The sequence below is a fragment of the Leuciscus leuciscus genome (assembly GCF_965113295.1).
Source record: "Leuciscus leuciscus genome assembly, chromosome: 21".
In the NCBI taxonomy this organism is placed as follows: Eukaryota; Metazoa; Chordata; class Actinopteri; order Cypriniformes; family Leuciscidae; genus Leuciscus; species Leuciscus leuciscus.
Genome location: NC_138745.1, coordinates 32,569,056 through 32,589,782, shown reverse-complemented (window position 1 = coordinate 32,589,782; position 20,727 = coordinate 32,569,056).

Sequence of the window (20,727 nt, the reverse complement as noted above, 5' to 3'; positions counted from 1 at the left end):
CCGGATGTAGTCAAAAACGCATTCCGAGTTTGATTTGAAGATGGAAATTTCCTGATTTCTAACACACACTTACTGCGTTCAGAGTGGTGTTGCGGCTGTCAGAGCAGAAACAAAAGCTGCTGCTCTCCGTATGTTTTTGTCGTCTCCAGTGCGTTCACTTGTAAATTGCGCGAGCTTATATTTTCCATTAGATCAAAAAATCTGAAAAAGCCCATACATTTACCCATGCACCCATAGACCCTCACCTCGAAGAAATCAGGACAGAAGTGGTTCAAAGTGGACAAATGAGACGGATTGAAACACCAGGTGTAAATGTGAATGTGTGTCTCTCATCTACTTGTGATCCGATTTGGTTCATTTAGACAAACTTAAGTTTAACTGAAATTGGGCTGGGATTTCAATTTCCCAGCATGCTTTGCCCATGGCACTCGAAAGGTTCACATTGAGGTTACATGAAAATTAAGTTAAATGTATGAGTTAGTGAACTCAAACATTTCAAGTTAAGAACAAGTCAAATGTATGAGTACAAAATAAAAATCTGCTAGTTCTGCCTACTTAAACTCTGAATTTCTTAACTTAAAAATTGAGGCAACTGATTGAAAACCAAGAGCCTGGTTTGAGAATCTTTTTTTTTCAGTAAAGCTGCATCAAATTGATGAAAAGTGACAGTAAAGTGAAGATTTTCAAAAATCGTTAATTGAGAATAAAAATCAGCATATTTGAATGATTTCTGAAGAATCACATGACACTGAAGACTAGAGTAATGATCATGAAAATTTAGCTTTGATCACAGGAAAAAATTACAACAGGATTAAATTGCAAAAACATTTCACAAGATTACTTTTTACCCGCACGGTTCCGCACCGTCGGCTGAAATTGGTCCTCGTCGGCTTTTTTCGGCCGATTAGTCATGTTGAATCGGTGTCTGGCCGTCGGTGAGAGAGAGAACTCTGATTGGCTGTTCAGCTTAGTGAACGAATCAGTGCACGAGAATAACGGCAAAACAGTAAGCAGTCAAAACGGTACAGATAGAAGGCTGTTCTAATGTTACGTCATCTTACCTGAGTGTTCCTTGGCGAATATTTCAATGTCAACATGAGCGGAGTGGAATAAAGAAAGTGTTTAGCAGGATTGATATGCAAAACGGTAGGCACACACTGCTTTGTTTATGGTTTGTGTATCTGCCGCCTGCAGCACCGGTTTCCCTTTTTGAATGACGAATATAGATGAATATATCTGCAGAAATAGACAGTTGTCTCATTTACACGCAGGCGCAGAACGCGCATTCTAGCTGACAGTCGGCTGTAATTCTCTCTGTGTGTTTAAGTGCAGCTTTTTTCCCCGACGCGAGGCAACAACACAGTCGGCTTTCATCAGCGCTAGTTCTTTGGCGTCGGTTTGGTGTGTTCCGGGCTTTAGAGACTTCTTTCAAAACCATTGCAAAAATGACTGACGCCAAATTTTCGAGTATTTTTAGCAAAACAAACTCTACTATAATTGTGAGTTGAATGTTGTGTGAAAAGTGGTACAGTATTTGTATGATGCTTGGAGCTCCTGCCTAAATAAAGCGTTCCTAATTGGTCACTTTCAAGGTTTCATTTCAGAAGGCAGCTGCCTACTGTATGTAGGCTGTAGATAGCAAGGCAGAGCTCTCAAATCTCATTTGTGAATACACATTCAAACTAGCAGCTTCATGCCAGATTTGATGTCTTTGACATCAGATGTTCTCACATGTCGCATGTCCTCTAAAACTGAGTTGATAACATGTTTAAAAAATTGACATTTTCTTAACAAGTTTAGAGTGACGTTTTGGGGAATACAGATAAAAGTTGGCTCCGTGAACCAGGAGATTTCATGCCCTGTAGCTGTTTATTCCTCATGCTGTGTTTATGTCTTGGACTTCTGCAAAGCTGTTTTGTGATGGTTAAAGCCCTTATGTCCAGCAAGAAGCATGTAAACAACCAACAAAAGGACACTTTTTATATACAGAACTGAAGCTATTTCTATGAAAGCCAAAAGCTGGCCCTGAGTTTGCTTCACAAACAGACTGTGAGCTGTGACACGTCCACTAGCCTTTGGAGAAGAATGAAATATCTGGATGAATCTCACATCTGAAGGTGTCCCTGAACATTTTCACAGTAGAATTTTTGATTACTCTGAATCATCATGCAAGAGTCAGAGACGCACGTTTTTGTAATAAAAAACTCAGAAATTTAACTAGAATTCTATCTATCTATCTATCTATCTATCTATCTATCTATCTATCTATCTATCTATCTATCTATCTATCTTTGACTTTGTACATTAGTTCACATTAAATTGCAATTCTTTGTCATGTTTGCTACCTCAATTCAAATTTAAAGTTATGGGCCACTTTCATATAGGCTTACTGTAATACTTTTCACTATTATAATTTGACATTATAAAGGAATACTCTTCACACACTTAAGCTAGCTTTACCTTGAAAGCTCATCAGCTTCTCTAGCATTGCTATTATATATATATATATATATATATGCATACATTTGCCATATGCTTACAATGGATTCATTTTAGCAGTTCATGTGAATCAAACCCATGACCTTGGCACAGCTAGCACCATGCTCTGCTGTTTGAGCAACAGGAATACTGTTTAAATATGTTTCTGATGAGCATGCTGAGGTAGGATGTTTTATTCATGTGGGTCAGTCAGGAGTGTTGCCCATTTAGACCCCTCAAAACACCTGTTTAAAAAGTGTTTTGAGCAGAAAATCCTTTGGCTTGCCATGTGAACGTTAAACTGACAGTGAAAAAAAAGTGCATGAGTGCGAAGGATGGTGACTTTCAGGTAATGATGCTCAGAAAGTCAGGCTAGAAGTTGCTGAAGAAATGTCAACCTTGATGAAGTTGCTAATGTGATTTTATGGAGTATATTTTGTCCTTGTCCTCATCTAAAAGTGCATTTCTTCCAAAATGGCAATTGCATTGGCTTTGAACAAGGCAAGTATGCACATGCACACACATCCCAAGTTTTTTTTTTTTTTTTTACTTTCTTTTTCTCAGTAGGACAACGCTTATATAAGGTCCCCAGTGACATTTTTGTGAGAATGAAAGCGGTTTTCTCTCCCCACTGCCTCAATTTAGAAGTAAAGTACAACCATAAATAAAGAATGAAAATTCAGCTTTTACGTGTTGTTGTGGAGCAGGATAAATTTGCTATTTATATCTGCAAAACAAAACGGGGTGTAGAAAAAGGGACATAATGTCTGTTCTTAAATGTCTGCTCAAAAGAATAGTTTTTTCTCAGAACTTGCGCTTTCATAGCTCTTAACTTAAAATTTTCCCTTTTTTGTTTTACACCTAAATAAATTAATATTACTTGTGGGAAAATGTTTACAATCAGGTACACTCACATAAGAAGACCAGTCACATCAGTAGTCTAAAAAACGCTGTTTTATTTTACATGGAGTAGGCGGCCTCATGGGAGCCGACTGAGATCAGAACACTACTCGCTTTATCTCGGTAACCTCCTGTTACCAGACACTTTTAGATGAAGACTGAATTAATCATGACTGACTGTGTACATACAACATCGCTGAATGAGTGCAACTTTATCTTTAGACTCTGTTTTAATTGTGGGCGTTGGTGTGTTGAGCCAAAGAACTGGTTCAAAGGAGTGTCTGAATTGGGAATCTGAATACACAATTCATGTTGCATTTTTTTTATTCACTGTTAAATTATGACACATAAGAGCCATTCATTTCAGAATTAGAATGTGCATGTTTTTTGATTCACTGTGAAGAACTGGCTCATAAGAATCATTTGTTTATGAATTAGACATCGCTGGTCACGTAACAAGAAGATCTCAGTAATTTGTTTGGCAATCGGACTACAGCGGTCTTTCTGTGTGGGTTTTTCTTCAGTATGAATTACTGGCTCATAAGAGTCATTAGTTTGGGGATTGGAAAACACTGGTCATGCCGTATGTTCATTGCTCACTGTTGTATATTCAGTAGCGATACTTTATTACAATTATTTTAGAAGAAGAAATGGGTCCCTTCAATTTCCATGCCCTATTTGCATAAGGGTTGTGAAGAAAAAGTTCTTTTTTTTTTGTTTGTGTGTGTGTGTGTGTGTGTTTAAGGAAATGTTTGCAAATGTATTGAATGTGTCTGTTTTTATTGTAAACCTTATTCATTTTTTCTTTCTATTGCACAGCGGTAATTGTGCATGCATATTGAGGTTGTTTTTGTCTCTCTCTCTCTCTCTCTCTCTCTCTCTCTCTCTCTCTCTCTCTCTCTCTCTCTCTCTCTCTCTCTCTCTCTCTCTCTCTCTCTAACTTCTCTAGCTATCTTGTGTCTCTCATTTCATAATGTTGTCTTTATGGAAACAGAACTATTATCTACTCAGAATTTGAAAGACGTCAAAATCGATGCACTTGTCAACAGTGCTATTTACGGAATATTTATATATATATATGAGTTGTGAATGGAGGAATGTCTCGCCTCTCATCTTGTAAGCGTTAGTTTGATGACCTCTTTGCATTGTTGCACTCCACACACATTTCCGGAAAAACCTTTATGGAACCTGCCATACATCTATTATGTGAGCTGAAATTATAGACATCACATGATGGAAGAGCTGTTGTGCTTCTAGAGGAAATTGCTAACATTATCCAATACCGCTCACTGTGCCAACAAACAGCACAAATTCACAAGCACTCCCAACGTTTAACTTCACTCTAGCTTTTAAAATCTCTCAGTGCTTTTAAAGGTACCTTCTCCAAGTGATTGTACGTAAATATAAGCGGCAGGGGACGTGGCTTCCTGTGATCTGGTTTTAATAGCAGCACATACAATTTAGTAAGTATTTCCAAGAATGAGTTAAGAGTATTGTTTAGGTCAACAGATCGATAAGGGCATGAAAGCAGAACAGTCCAGAGCAAACCAGTGCAAGAGAAATGTAAGATCTCAAGGTTGCTCTTCAACCGTCAGCCACAGAGCATCTGAGAGATCACGCATGGCACTTCCTGCCAGGCGGCGTGAAGAAATCAATAAAATATCGATTTTTTTTAGAACCCATGTACATAATATTGAGAAAGATGGAATGGAAATCAGATAATGAGATGAAGGCTGTAGACAAATAATTACGCCTTTTGCCACAAAATAAGCAATCGCAGGCTGGCATATAAACACAAAATAAATAACCATGCAGATAAGCCTATTAACATCTGCATGATTATGGATGTCATGTTGTTTTATCATTAAAATAAATAAAAAATCACCCAAAAATTATTTGTTTTCATTTTAACAACATATTATTTTCTTTCTTCCATAAGCACAAAATATCACCAAGCACTTTTGTTGTAAATACTGCCTAACATCTAATTTTGTGTTTTACAGAAGAAAGAAACCTCATCGAAAGTTTGATCCAATTCGGTGAACTATTCCTCGGAAATCATTGGAAAAATGATTAATGCAAAATAGACGGCTTATATTGTGTCCTGACAAACACACCCTCCAATGGATTCTTCAACAGAAAGTGACTAGTCACCGGGAGGGGGCAGAAACAGATGTGACGCATGTCACGAGGGGTAACTTTGCCTGTCACCTATTAATGTGCATTCTCATGGAATACTGTGAGTTTAGGGATGTGGATGGATGGGTTGATCTGACAGGCATGTGTGAGAGAAATGTATAAACAGGCTGTTGGAGAGCGAGAGAGTTGGCGAGCGACGGAAAGAGAAGCAGCGAGAGAGTGGAAAAGCAGAATAAAGGTTGCATGACGGTGCGCTGAATACACTCTCAACGGCTGCAGCGTTTCAAACCTTGCATCCACACATCACTAACTAATCTATGGAAATTAGCAGTGAACACTTAGCCAGAATTAATGAGCTGCCCGCTTGAAGCACACAGCCTTCCTCTGAGCATAAACCCCGCTCTCTGCCTGTCCCATGTCGGATCTCACAAGGTTATTCTCCTTTAATTGGCATAGGATCTCAATCATCACAGCTGAGCGTTAATAACACCATGAACTAAGAAGATTTAATGAAACACCGCAATACGCAATAAAAGGTATATTTCCATGTTAATCAGGCCCTGTCCCAAATGGCATACTTCATATGCACTCTACAGCAGGATTCTTCCCAAAGGTAAAAGCAGCATTACGTCACAAAAGTGCAGATTCGTAGGAAGACCGCGTTTTTGTCCTTCAACTACAAAATACAGTATACTTGGGTATACTGTTTGTTTTATTTAATGTTGAAAGTGTTTAATGTGACTTTGAATATCATTTTGCATGACCTTTATGGCCATACAAAAAACGACAATGGATAATTCACCTAAATTAAAGGAAACAAGAACGTTCAAAGTTACTGTTAACTCGGTGTGAACAAACAAGTGTATACTATGACAGAGATTGCTTCAGTCACTCAATATAGTTTTTAAAAATGTTAAAATTGTGTAATATTTATGATTTTGTTTATGTACTTATCCATTTTCGTTGCAGCGAGACTCCACCCATACGCTCTTTTGATTGGCTGTGATTTTGTCACGTGTCGTGTCTGGTGAAAACAGACAAATTGCTTGTTGCTGGAATCTTATCGCATCGCGTCTGGCTTGGACACGGTTTTAGGATTCGTAATTTTGTTTAAAAATCTTAAATTTGGTCACGTAATTGGTCCAGCATACCTCAAATCAGTGTTGATTGTCATGCCCTGCTCACAAAAAACATGATGCATACTCAGTGCTTCTAATGCAGATCCACACAACCAGTCTAAACTTTCCTTACCACTATTTGTTTGCTTAAAAACCCTTATTCTCCCATTATTTCTTATATGGTTTGTTTGACTTTATGTTGGGAACAGAGCTGCAGCGATGAGACAGCTCTCTTGGCGAGTTGCACAGTCATAAGAGAGCGCGAATGTCAAGGCTTCTGGCTTCTGAATGAAAAGTAACACCGTGTCTCTGCTTCTGTTCAAGTGTGTCACCATGTCCTGGAGATGCAGATGCAAGCCTTATGCCTGAGGGGGTTTATATTTTACATACAATTCAGTGTTTTAACAAGGAAAAGCTGCAAATTGGCCTGCCTATCTCTTTCCTTTCATACCTTAAGCAGCAGATTTCAATTCCCAGAGCTACTAACCCTGTTTAAACTCATTGATTACAATTAAGCAGAATTCACCAAGAAGTGTCCGGTTGAGAAGCAGAAGGCTCTCTTTCTGTGAAGTCTCTTTAGAGCTAGAAAGTGTCAGATGTTGACTGAAATTAGTCCTTCAATTCAGTTTATGAAAATACTGTGAGATATTAAATCTGATCAATTTGATGTTTACACCAGCCATTTCCTATATTCAGCTTCAGCTTAGTAAGGATGGGTATATAGTTTACAAGAAATGTTATTTTAATCAGTTTATTGTTTGTCAGTTTAATAAGTAATTTCACAATGAACATCCTGTTTCATTTGGAAAAACATCACATTATTGAAGTAAAATTGGGTGTAAAACAGCAGTTCATTGCTTTAATACAGAAAGAAACTCTCTGAATGAAGTGATTCAAAATAGTTTTTTTTCCTTCCCATTCAGAGACAGGTTTATCTGAAATCCATTATAATCATTTTAATGATGCACAGTGAACAGTTGTACAAAAATACCATAAAATAGCTGAAATTGTGTATAGACCGTGATCAGAATTTCTGCCCACTGAAAGTATAATTATTGATAATTGTAGAGGCATTGCATAAAACAGCATTAACAGAATATACTGTTTTGCTATATCCAGTTTGCTTGCTACTGTTGTAGCAAAAAAACTGAGACTGTTGTCAAGACCTAAATGAATAAATCATAAATCAATGGTTTGCATTATGTAAGACTATTTTAAATGCTTGTCTCAAGGAATCGTAAGATGGGGGAGGTCCTGTGTGAATAGAGCCAGTACTGCATATGTTGGAATATGGAATCACTCAGAGACAAATAAATCTCAACAGTATTTGTGGAGGATCCGATGCATAAAGAAGCATCATCAAAAAGTTATGAGCATAAAACTGGTGTCTGTGTCCTGATATAGAGAGATAATCAGTTTTCTGGAGCATTGGTATCCAGGGGGAAAAAAACGGAATGAAATGAACCCATATCGTTGTTGGCCTGGACGTAAACCCAATCAAATATTCATGACAGAAGAATGATCACCACTGTAAAAACTTTAAAAAATACCCTTTAGTGGAAGCATGCATAAAATCACCTTTGCCTTTGCTTTAAATCATACGGTATTTTAACAGGTGAAGATGGAGAGCAAGACATCAATTCTGATAATAGTTCTCTCTGGGTGGAAAAAAAGTCTGCCAAATTTTGTACGTTTAAATTTGAGGTTTTACTGTTTCTGAACTGATGTTCCTTGACTATAAAAGTGTTCTGGGCTGCATGCGTTTCCCAAAAACTCGGCTCCTAGTCCTCCCTCAAGTCTATTCTGATCACTCACTATATGGCTCGGTTCCAATTTTTTATCATCCTCCAGGTGAATTTTGTAAAATGGGACACCTTTCCTCAACAAGACAGATAATTTGAGGAATCAATAATATTTTTATGATGAATACAAAACTTTAGTATTTAGAGGTTTGTTTACATCCCTACATGAGCAATAGTGATATTTGTCTTAGCAAGCACCACTAATAAGTTTAAATTACACACAAAGCCTTTAAATTTGCATAATTAACATACTGTTCTGCTTAACGCCATTAATTCTGCAATTTGAAAAGTAAGACAAAGCTTCTTTGGAAGGACTAATTAACCTTTTAGGATTTGTTTTCATAGACGAGTGGATCAATTGCCTTTTCTGAGAAAAAGAAAAAGTGGCCCATTTCTCTTGACATTTATGCCTGGGCCATTGCTATTGGTCCCCTGCTGAGAACATCATTGGCTTCTCTAATTAGTATTAATTATGCACTTAGTATGTGAATGCATAGTATGCCTGTGCGCTGCTGCCGCCGTGTGTGTGAGCTTCTATAGGACAGATTTAATTACTACTTTTGATGGTCTTCAGATACGGTACATGCTGTCACAAAGAGCTTGTTTGTTTGGGGGTTTTTTTTTGTAAAGATGTGGATTGAATGAGTACGTTCATCCTATTTATTCTATTTTCTAAACATCTGTGCTTCCCTTAATGGAAGCATCTGTCTTTGCTTTATTAGATTCAAAGCTTGCTTTGATAAATCACAAACGTGATGTATTGTATTGTCTTCACGTAGAGTCAGTTTCTGCTGGACAGACTTGTAATGGCTACACCTGGGGTGTGTTTGAGCTCTGAACATTTGCCCTGAAGTGTATTGTGCTATCTTCAGGCAACAAATTTCAGAGATACCAAAGGGCCATGAAACTCGAATATTCTATGCATAATTCATTTATAGATCTATAAAAATCAGCCCACAGGTGGAGCTGTACTGATCGGGGATGGAGGGTCTCTCCTCATGCCACATAATTCTCTCACAGTTTCTTCTCATACTTTCTCATTGTGGCAAGTCACTGCCAATGGAAGCAACTCAGGGCGACAAGCTTTGTTACATTCGCTGTATGTTTTGTAATTATGTTTGTGCGTGAAAAGGTGTTCATGAAAATGAGCATAAGCAAAAACGGTCATCGAATTTGTAATTTTTTTTGGGATGTGGAAAATTAAGGGTGTGTTCACACTTGGCATGTTTGGTCCGATTAAAAGAAACTCTGGTGTGATTGCTCTGTTAGTGGAGTTAATTTGAATAAGTGTGAACACTGCCATCTGAACCCTGGTGCGCACCACAAGCGGACCGAGACCGAAAAGAAGGGTCTCGATCCACTTCGAAATGAACTCTGGTGCGGTTCTACTGAAATATGAACACAACGTGGATCAAAGACATGTTAACAAAACAAAAACGAGACATGATGTCACAAGATGCGACCCTAAAAAGGACAGAATGACAACTTATAAAATACTTGTTTTTTCTCGTCATAGTCACGATGTTGTCCATCATAGTTCGGTACAGGCATCAGAACCGCGTCTCCTCGCAGCAGATCTTCATTTGTGTGTGTGACGGAGGGATTCCTGTCGCCATTTTTACTCCATTACACATTTTATAAGCTCTCTACGAGTTCTCAGCTGGTCAAAATACCAACATATGTCGGCTACTTGCATACAGCGAGTGCATTTAGCCCAGCACACAGCATTGTTTTGGATGTTCGGTAAATTCCGTCGCGAAATATACATCATAAAAGCCGACCAATCAGGTTAGGAACATATCCCTATGCCTTTAGGTTCGGTTTTAAAATGCCAATGTGAATGCTAAGTGGACCAGGACTACAATTAAAAAAAAATTATAATTTGGTCTGGACCAAACAAACCAAGCGAACCACAAGTGTGAACACACGATAAATCAGCCCTAGTTATACAGGATGATTGATTAGTCAGCTAACTGTTCAGATTACTGATTAGTCAATTATGAAAATGTAATTTTTCACATGCTTATTTGTATAATTTGTAACGCAATGCTACATTTAAAAAAAAATTACCTTCCCCAATGCTGTTCAATAACACATAACATTTCTGAGCTTCCATTGTGTGTATTTTATTGGAAATTCAATACACTGCTGGCCTTACTGATTAGTTTCAAATGTGTGATGGCAGTCAGGGAGGCACAAGAGTGAGTGAGAGTGAAGAATAGAATGAACAAGAAAAGACAAGATATAAAGAGAAGAGAAACACAGCGGCAGATAAATAATTACATAACCCAGTATCCATACATCCACGCGAATTAATAATGTACGAATGACAAGGTCATGTCAGGTGAACTCCACCAATACTCTCCAGGCTAATCAATGCAAACATTTTTTTATATTGTACAGTCATTTGTTATTTATTTCAAATAATATTATTGATACAGATCACCTTGTACATTGTGCATTGGTTTGCTTATTTCAGATTCATTTTATGCATGCATTACTTGAGATCAAAAGGTCACAAAATGAACTAGATATTTACCATTTCTGAAGAGAATAGGGGTGTTTGTCCATAAAAAAAAAAAAAGCTGAGACAATGTCTTCACAGTGGTTTTTAACATGTTGCTAGGGTATTCAAGATGGTTGCCAGGGTATTGCTATGCAGTTACTAACGTGTTCCCAGTGGTTTTTAGCACGTTTTAATATGTTCAGGGTGGTTGCCAGGGTGTTGCTATGCAGATACCAATATAGCTCACAGTAGGTTTTAGCTTGTTGCTAGGGTGTTCAAGGTGGTTGCCAATGTTGCTATGCAGTTAACAATGTGCTCAGTTTTAGTATGTTGCTAGTGAATTCAGGATGGTTGCCAGGGGGCTGCTACGTAGTTACCATTGTGTTCACAATGGTTTTTAGTGTTTTATATGTACAATGTGGTTGCCAGAGCATTGCTATGTAGTTACCAACATGTTTACAGTGGTTTTTAGCACTTTGCTACACTGTTCAGGGTGGTTTCCAGGGTGTTGCTTTGCAGTTGTCAATGTGTTTACAGTAGTTTTTAGTTTGCTAAAGTGTTCTAGGCAGGTACTTCTTGCTCCTGTCTACTGTAGTTCTGTTCCTTAAGTGGCTGAAGTGCCTCTTCCAATGGAAGACTATAGTATTTATTTTATTTATTTATTTATTTATTTTTTTAAATGCCTGTTTCACAAATACTGCATCCTCTATGTGCGAGTGATGCGTATCTATTTTAATATCTATATTTACATTTTACAGCATTGACACTTCCCACTTGATGGTGTATCACAGAAGCGCCACTATGAGTAGAATTTGGCTGAGCTTATTTGTGTATGAATGTGTGTGTATATATATATATATATATATATATATATATATATATATATATATATATATATATATATATATATATATATGAAGACTTCAGATGCAAAAGCCTCTAAGTGCGATCTGACATTTTCTTCTAGCATTTTCTGAGCATTTTTATCAAGCTCGTATATTTAGGTTCAGTAATTTCACTTTAATGACAATTAATAGGTCATTTTCATTGCCATTAAAGTGAAATAACTGAACATAAGCATACAAGCTTGCTAAAAATTAGTTTTTTTACACACTGTTTGGGGTTTGGTTTGTGTTCCAGATAGATAGATAGATAGATAGATAGATAGATAGATAGATAGATAGATAGATAGATAGATAGATAGATAGATAGATAGATAGATAGATAGATAGATAGATAGATAGATAGATACTGTAGATAGATACTGTAGATAGGGTACTGTAGAATAGATACTATAGATAGATAGATAGATAGATAGATAGATAGATAGATAGATAGATAGATAGATAGATAGATAGATAGATAGATAGGTACTGTAGAATAGATAGATACTGTAGATGGATGGATGGATGGATGGATGGATGGATGGATGGATGGATGGATGGATGGATGGATGGATGGATGGATGGATGGATGGATGGATGGATGGATGGATGTAGAATAGATAGATACTGTAGATGGATGGATGGATGGATGGATGGATGGATGGATGGATGGATGGATGGATGGATGGATGGATGGATGGATGGATGGATGGATGGATGGATGGATGGATAGATAGATACTGTAGATAGATACTGTAGAAAGATAGATAGATAGATAGATAGATAGATACTGTAGATAGATAGATAGATAGATAGATAGATAGATAGATAGATAGATAGATAGATAGATAGATAGATAGATAGATACTGTAGATAGATACTGTAGATAGATAGATAGATAGGTACTGTAGAATAGATAGGTACTGTAGAATAGATAGATAGATAGATAGATAGATAGATAGATAGATAGATAGATAGATAGATAGATAGATAGATAGATAGATAGATAGATAGATAGATAGATAGATAGGTACTGTAGAATAGATAGGTACTATAGATAGATAGATAGATAGATAGATAGATAGATAGATAGATAGATAGATAGATAGATAGATAGATAGATAGATAGATAGATAGATAGATAGGTACTGTAGAATAGATAGATAGATAGATAGATAGATAGATAGATAGATAGATAGATAGATAGATAGATAGATAGATAGATAGATAGATAGATATATAGATAGATACTATAGATAGATAGATAGATAGATAGATAGATACTATAGATACTATAGATAGATAGATAGATAGATAGATAGATAGATAGATAGATAGATAGATAGATAGATAGATAGATAGATAGATAGATAGATAGATAGATAGATAGATAGATAGATAGACAGACACACACACAGTTTGGGGTTTATGTTCTGTGCAAATTAATTTTCACACTGATGTGAGTTACATTTCATAATGATCATGTTTGTAGCTAGCATTAATTCATTATTTTATCATTTGTGGCTGTTATCAAAGACAATTCTCAATGTGTTACCCAGAAATAATTAGTTTTTCTGTCACTTGTTTTCGTAAAGCTATACAAGCGTCAACTGAAACACCAGCTGTCCCGCTGATTTAAACGAGGCTTAATTTTACCTGCTATTTCTAATTAAAAGCAGGGTTTGAGTTTATCAAGAGACAGAGACTGAATGAATGCTCTTCTATTCTTTCAGAGCTCTGTCTGAGATCACAGACTGAACTAGCCCACTGGCACAGATTTAAAACACCGCCTCTATAATATTACAGATTCATGTTGAAAATCAACCCGAAGGTGACAGGCTCTCTTTTGGAGGCTTCTCAACAGCGGGGGATTTAAGAATTATGAGTTTGCATATGTTTGGATTGCACTACTGCGTTTCAAGCACATTTCTTTGATATGCATGCATTTGGATTATCTTTCTCCTTACATCTGAAGTCATTCAGAATGTGCACAGTAATAAGAAATGGATTCTTTCATTGCTTTAATGTTCTGCAGAGCCAAAAATATACTACCAACTTTGGGAAACTCATCCACAAAAATGCAGTAATTAGTTGCATAGCAAGCAACAAGGGGTGTCAGTACGAACAGACCATAAATCTTGCGTCATGCTGCATCTTAAAATATATCGGAGCATACAGTATGGTAAATTACATCCATATACATTTACAATACATGCATCCCTTTGACATTAACAGATTATATAGCGATATTCAGAGTTTCACCTAACCTAATTGGCCCTTTTCTGGACCCAGGCACAATAGATGCATTTGCCTCCGAGTAAATTTGGGTCCTGATAGAGTCATCCATCACTCGGCCAGCAGCTCTGGCCACAGGCCTTCACAGTGCCAGTCTGTGAGGATTTTCAGTGCCACATTGTTTGGTAGGGAGGACCACACTAAGTGGCATTGTGCAATTTGACAGTCTGCAAACAACAGTACTGTTCCAGTATTTCTGAAGATACTTACAGTCAGAATACGAATCAGCAGCTCATAGCAGTCCTTTAAAAGTGAAGTGTGCAGCACCAAACAGAACTTTAAAAATATTGACTCTTTTACAAGCCTTTTAAATGAAGAATCATGTTCAAGGTGTTTTCTGCTTTAAAATAAAATGGTTATGTTTGGTTCTCAGGACTGAGTGAAAGGCGCACAGATATGACCTGGAGGAGATTCTTGCATTACTGAATCTTCAGTTTATGTTCTCCCCTTTGTCAGCCTCTTAACAACCTGTCACATGGTTGAATGTTGTGTCTGGGAAATGTTTTTTCCTTATGGCATCTAAAAGCCGAAACACATTATATTTCTACAGATGTGAATTCTCTGAAATTAGGGGTGTGATTCTTGGAGTTGACAGATTCGATTCAAAACCAATTTTTGTACATTCAGAACGGGTCAATATTTTATTTGACAGCACTAAACAGAGATTTGATTCAGTAAGATTTGAAAATGCTTTTTAGGTATAGGCTAAGGAATTTTCAAAACGGCGAGCAATAGCAAGTTATCTTTGAAAGCATGAGATCCCACCCTCCCTTTAGAGCGCTCTCATATGGCCATGCCTCCTTCAAATATACATGAATGCACACAGCGTCACGAGATGAGAGACGGCGTTAAATTGCCTCGTGTCTAAATGCACATAACATTACAATAAGAACAAACATAAACAACTTAAAGGGATATTCCACTTTAAAATGAAAATTCTGTCATCATATTACTCACCCTCATGTTGTTTCAAACCTGTATGCATTTCTTTCTTCTGCTGAACAGAAAGGAAGATATTTAGAAGAATGTCAATAACCAGACAGTTTCTGGTCTCACTGACTACGTTTACATGCAGCCAATATCCGGGTTATGGTCGGGTTAGGGTCACTATTTGGGTTTCTGAAACATTCGGAATAACGCGTTTACATGCGTGAGCAGAGAGAGTTACTCCTGTATACATGGAATTTACAATATCCCGATGTAAACGGCGACGCGCGGTTAGCGTTTGGACGTACGGACTTCCTTAAGACGCAATATGCGTCATTTCCGATTCTTTTTCCTGTATCCAAAGACAACAACAACAGCAGCAGCACGCGGATAATGAATAGTTCGGGGCAGATAGCGATCGCCTTTGTTTGCGCTTTCCTCCTCGCTCCAAAAGTGTGGTGCTGTGCTGCGTCTCGCCATGTTTACCTCTACTTCTTGTTTACTTCCGGTATACTGCACGCGGGTTTCTGTATGCGCCGTCCCTACTCAAAAGACCAAGATTCCTTGCGAATAGAACATGCGCAGAACACAAATCAATGTCCCTTTTGATGGGGATATGCCGATACGCGTTTACATGACCAAATATTCGGGTTAGAAAGGGGGTACCCCAGGTATAATATCCGGGTTTTTAAAAACCGGGATATGAGCATATCCGGGTTTTTGCCGGTGTTTACATGGCCGTGCGCGACCGGGTTATTGCTAATATCCCGGTTTTGAACGGGTTATTGGCTGCATGTAAACGTAGTCACTGACTTCCATAGTAGGAAAAAAAATATACTATGGAAGTCAATGAGACCAGAAACTGTCTGGTTACTGATATTCTTCTAAATAACTTACTTTCTGTTCAGCAGAAGAAAGAAATTCATACAGGTTTGAAACAACATGAGGGTGAGTAATGACAGAATTTTCATTTTAAAGTGGAGTATCCCTTTAAAGAGGACAGACCTGTACCACCTGACTGCTGCAGAATAAGTTCAGCATTGATAGTGTTGCAATTGAAACACATTTGAGTCACGAACCGCTCCTAGTATAGCGTCACGGGTTTCCATATCTTACAAATTACAGTAGTAATGGCGTGAAACTCATTGTTTTGGTTCAGGAGGAACTGTAAAAGCTGGCTGCTGTTTCGTTTGCGGTGCTCTGTGACTGACGTCTGTCTAAATCTGCATAACATTAAATTCGCTGATGACGTGTGATGTCTGTGCGGGCAGTTGCGCAGAGGTATGAAAATACATATGTTGACAGGCTGGTAGGACATCCTATCATTGCATTCAGACCGAATGCAATGATTGGACGAACATTTTATGGTCCTATGCCTTCCACAGATGATGTATAAATATAAATACATTTAGACCACTTAACTTAGTGATTGCTATCAGGATGTGAAGAGGCTTTCAACCAGCATAGCAAAATAAAATTCTGGAATAAATCACCAACTCTGCATTTAAAAGATACAGAAAACTTCTAATAGTCTTAGACAAGAAAGAGATCATCTACAATCTACTTTAAACCATTTATTGCACCAAAGGTAAAGATTGGACGCTTACTTTAAATTGCATTCAAGTTTAAATGATTAATTACTAAAATTATAATTATTTTACGCATATAATAATATAATTTTTGTATGTTTGGTATATTTATCATTTTAATATATTGCATGTGTAAATTGTAACTGTAAATGTATTTTTTTCTTATTGTAAGCTATAGGTCACAATTAATTTAAATTGTATCCTTTTAAAGTGATGAATGACAAATAATTATGTAAAGTCATATTTCGCTATTGATGAAGTTGCATTAGCAGGATTTTTAATCTAAGCCTTGTGAAATAAAATAAAAAACATTATGACAATCCTGTCGGAAATGAAATGAATTTGCCTATAAATGGTTATTTCTTTTATGAAATGATGTTGCAGTATTTATTATATGGATATAGCCTAATATTGGATACTGATTTAAGACTGATTGATAAATAGTCTGTAACTTTAAATCTGAGAATCAGTTTGTGTAGCCAAAAAAAAAAAAAAAAAAAAAAAAAAGGAAAACAGAATAAAACTCATCCAAACAAAAATCCATCAGTTCCCATTATTGTTCTGTGGCTACTGACTTTGTTGTTCCACCTGCAGAAGAACAGAGCATTACTAATTCGATGAAACAGTCGGAATACATTGAATTGATCTTGACAACAGGATAAATCTGCAGTGTAGCGGGCCTAATTCCAGCGACTGCTCTATCGGCTGCTCTTGAGATAGAGGTTTATGCTCTGTTTGCTCCGTGTAGTGGATATGGCGCTGTCAAATATGAATGTTATCTTACGGATGAGCAACGATGTGCAACAAGGAAGGCCCACACAGTACCACAATGATGCACAAATACCCTGGTGTAACTCAACATACTTTTTTAAGATACTGTGTTTCATGAAAGTTTAACTTAAAGTTCTTTCTCTTTTTTGTTTTTTACAGATTGGCCTCGAGGAAAAGAATACTGACACCAAAATCGACTTGACACCCTCACTGCTGTCAGCTGTTTATCTGAACCTGGTGATATTAATTAATAGGCAGATGTGTGCTTGTAAATCATATGCATTGCATGCATACATTAATGTCTTTATTATGTCTAAGGTGTTGAGTGTGAAGAGAAGTACAGGTGTTATATGGAGCCATGCAAGTTGGTTGGCATTAAAATGAAACTCTAGCACACCTGATGTATTTTATTGATATCACTGCAGGAGTCTGAGCTTATTTGGTGACAGTGCGACAGTATGAAAGGTCACAGCTTGCAATGGGCAGACGGAAAATAATGAAAATAAACAAAACCACTCTACATTAACCAAGGCTGACATACACTGGTCTCTATATTTTTTATTTAATAATTTATGTATTATTTGTTTTTGTGTTTAGGAATAGTTTTCAGTTGCATGATAAAGGGGAGTCAGTTTGCTTAAATTGAAATGTCTTATAACACCAAGTAGGTGCTTTTTTAATTGTATTATAGTACTGATTAAGTCTAAGGTGTTAAGTCTAAAGATATGTTGTGAAATATAGGTGTTAAATGGATTTAGGTTATGAGCATTACATTATCTAGTAGCATAGTAGGCTGCATTTCTGACAGAAGTTTTTACAGCACTAACGTTGTCTATTATTAACGTTGTCTTGTGATAAAAAGCATAATTACAGAGTGTTTTTACCGAGAAATTTGACCTGTAGCTATCCATTATTAGTGATGCACTTCTTGTATGCGTGTTAGGACGACATAAATAGAGTGTGAAACACGAAAAACAGCAGAGATGGGAAGTAAAGAGGTGGTGAAACGGACATACTGTACTGTAGAAAGAGAGACATCCGTAAAGAGAAAAACAACAATAAAACATAGAAGAATGAGTCATAGTCTATTGTTGAGGTAGTGCTCAACAATAGACTGTGACCCGCTGACTTCACCAGAACTTTCTGTACAACCAACAATGTCCAGAGATCATCAGAGGTTCCCGCCACTCGTTTGTCGTCTTGGTTACTAATTTGATTGCTCATTCGGTTCAGCTGTGTCCACCTTATTATCACCAGTATAATAGTTCCTTTGTTTTCATTGTTCTTTGTCCAGTCTTGTTAATTCTTGAGTTGTGTGTTTTTTTTTTTTTTGCCTGTCTATATTTGAATTGACTCGTGTGGATTATTAAATACTTTCTGAACCTTATCCTTCTTCATCATCGTGTGCTCTGCAACCCAGCATGACAGATACGTATATGTATACATTTTAAATAGAACTTATTTGTGATATTATAAACATCTTTACTGTCCTTATGCAAAAGTATTGGATTCTTTCTACAAAAAAGAAGGACAAGCTGGAAACTGGAAAGTCTGGAAAGCAGCTGAGTCTCCGTTATGCTACTGAAAGATGTAGTTAAGTTTGCTAGTCACTGCCCATCACTTGTCCAGCAATGCGCAGAACTATTAAACATATGATTTGTATACAGCACCTGACAATTGTGTTGAAATCAGTTGGCCTCTATGCCAGAGTGTGAGCAATAATGACTTCAGATACCAAGGGAAAATGGAAGCCAGATATCATAGCATCTACCTGCTGCCTCATTATTTTCATCCACTCATCCATCCATCCTTCCACCTGACCCTGAAATATGAAGCATTGCCATCACATGCAGGGGAACAGCTGTTTCTTTCTTGTGGAAAGCAGGCTGATAGGGAATGAACTGGCTGATATCCCACTGGCTCTTAGGCCTGGAATTCTTTAGAAAAGCATAAATACACTGTAAAGTCAAGGGAGAGATGGAGAGAGCGTCATGGCTCAGTGGGAAATGCATTCAAACAGTCAGGAGGGTTGAGGGTTGTCCACTTGTAGATGCATTTTGAAATATTCATGTGAAAAAGTGTGAAGGGGAGCATATGGTGCAGATAAATGCTAATGTTTTGGTTTTTTTAGTTCTTTTTTTGATGATTTTTTATGTGATATAATGCTTGGTATGATATAAATAAGAACAAATAATAAAATAAATTTCCTTTAAGGCCAAATAAAAAAAGTATGTACACTTGAAGGTCACCTACAGCCTGCGGCGCACTGAATTTTTTTTGTGTGCTTAAAAAATATATATATACAGTGTATATATATATTTTCACTCAGAAATTGCTAGTAAAATTCACAATTAATTACAGGGAAACAGCAGTTAACACATTAAATAAAAGGTGAAATGTTTAAGTAGAGAGACTGAAATAGTATTTTATAATAAAACAGACTCCGATAATCTTTGTTTTATTTACAACTTTCACAATGCTCTGTTATTTATTTATTTATTTTTAAACAAAGTTTATTGGACTGTTTTACAATACATTTCTAGGTTTAATTAAATGTCTTATTTGCCATTTTGTAATTATTTGTAAAATTTACCAGCAATTTCTGAGTTTTTTTAGTCCGCCATTATTCGTTAAAAAGGACCTTTTCTACTGCAGCTATGATTTTTATAATGTTCTATTATTGGCGTTTGAAGAAATGACCTCGAGACCTTCTCAGATTCCAGGAAGGGAGGTGGAAAACCCTGCGAGTTTGATCTAATTACTGTAGCTGAATGCTAATGCACTCTAATGGTTCGGGACTTGTCTCACATAAGCTTATTCGGTTGACCAGACATTCAGATCCAAGATGCCATGGATCAAGGCGAGCTAAAACTAATGCTAATGACCGTAATTGAAGCACTCTCTGAACTAAAGTAGGGTGGAGTGTGTTGGCTTGACTTCAGGCAGCATTTTAATTAGCAAAGTTGTTCCACATCTTGAGCCGCAGGTGGAGGGCCACAGGGATTGAGTGTTTGAAATATCATTATGGCGATTAGCCGCAGCAGATTGAGCTGAAACACGAGATTAACGTAAAGAATATGTTTCTTATGTAACAGGACACCTCGAGTTGTCGTTTTTAAAAGCACGTTTCTTCTTCTTCAGTAGTTTCTTTGGTTTTCCAAGGGCATCTGGTCTTCGTGAACGGGACGGAATGGCATCCATCTCATGAAGATGGTTCGCTATCAGTTGGTTGCAGAGGATGGGTAGATGTGTGTTACAAAAGGGAACAAGAGGAGGAGGAGGAAATATTGAGACACCTGGATAATGGAGGACAGCGAA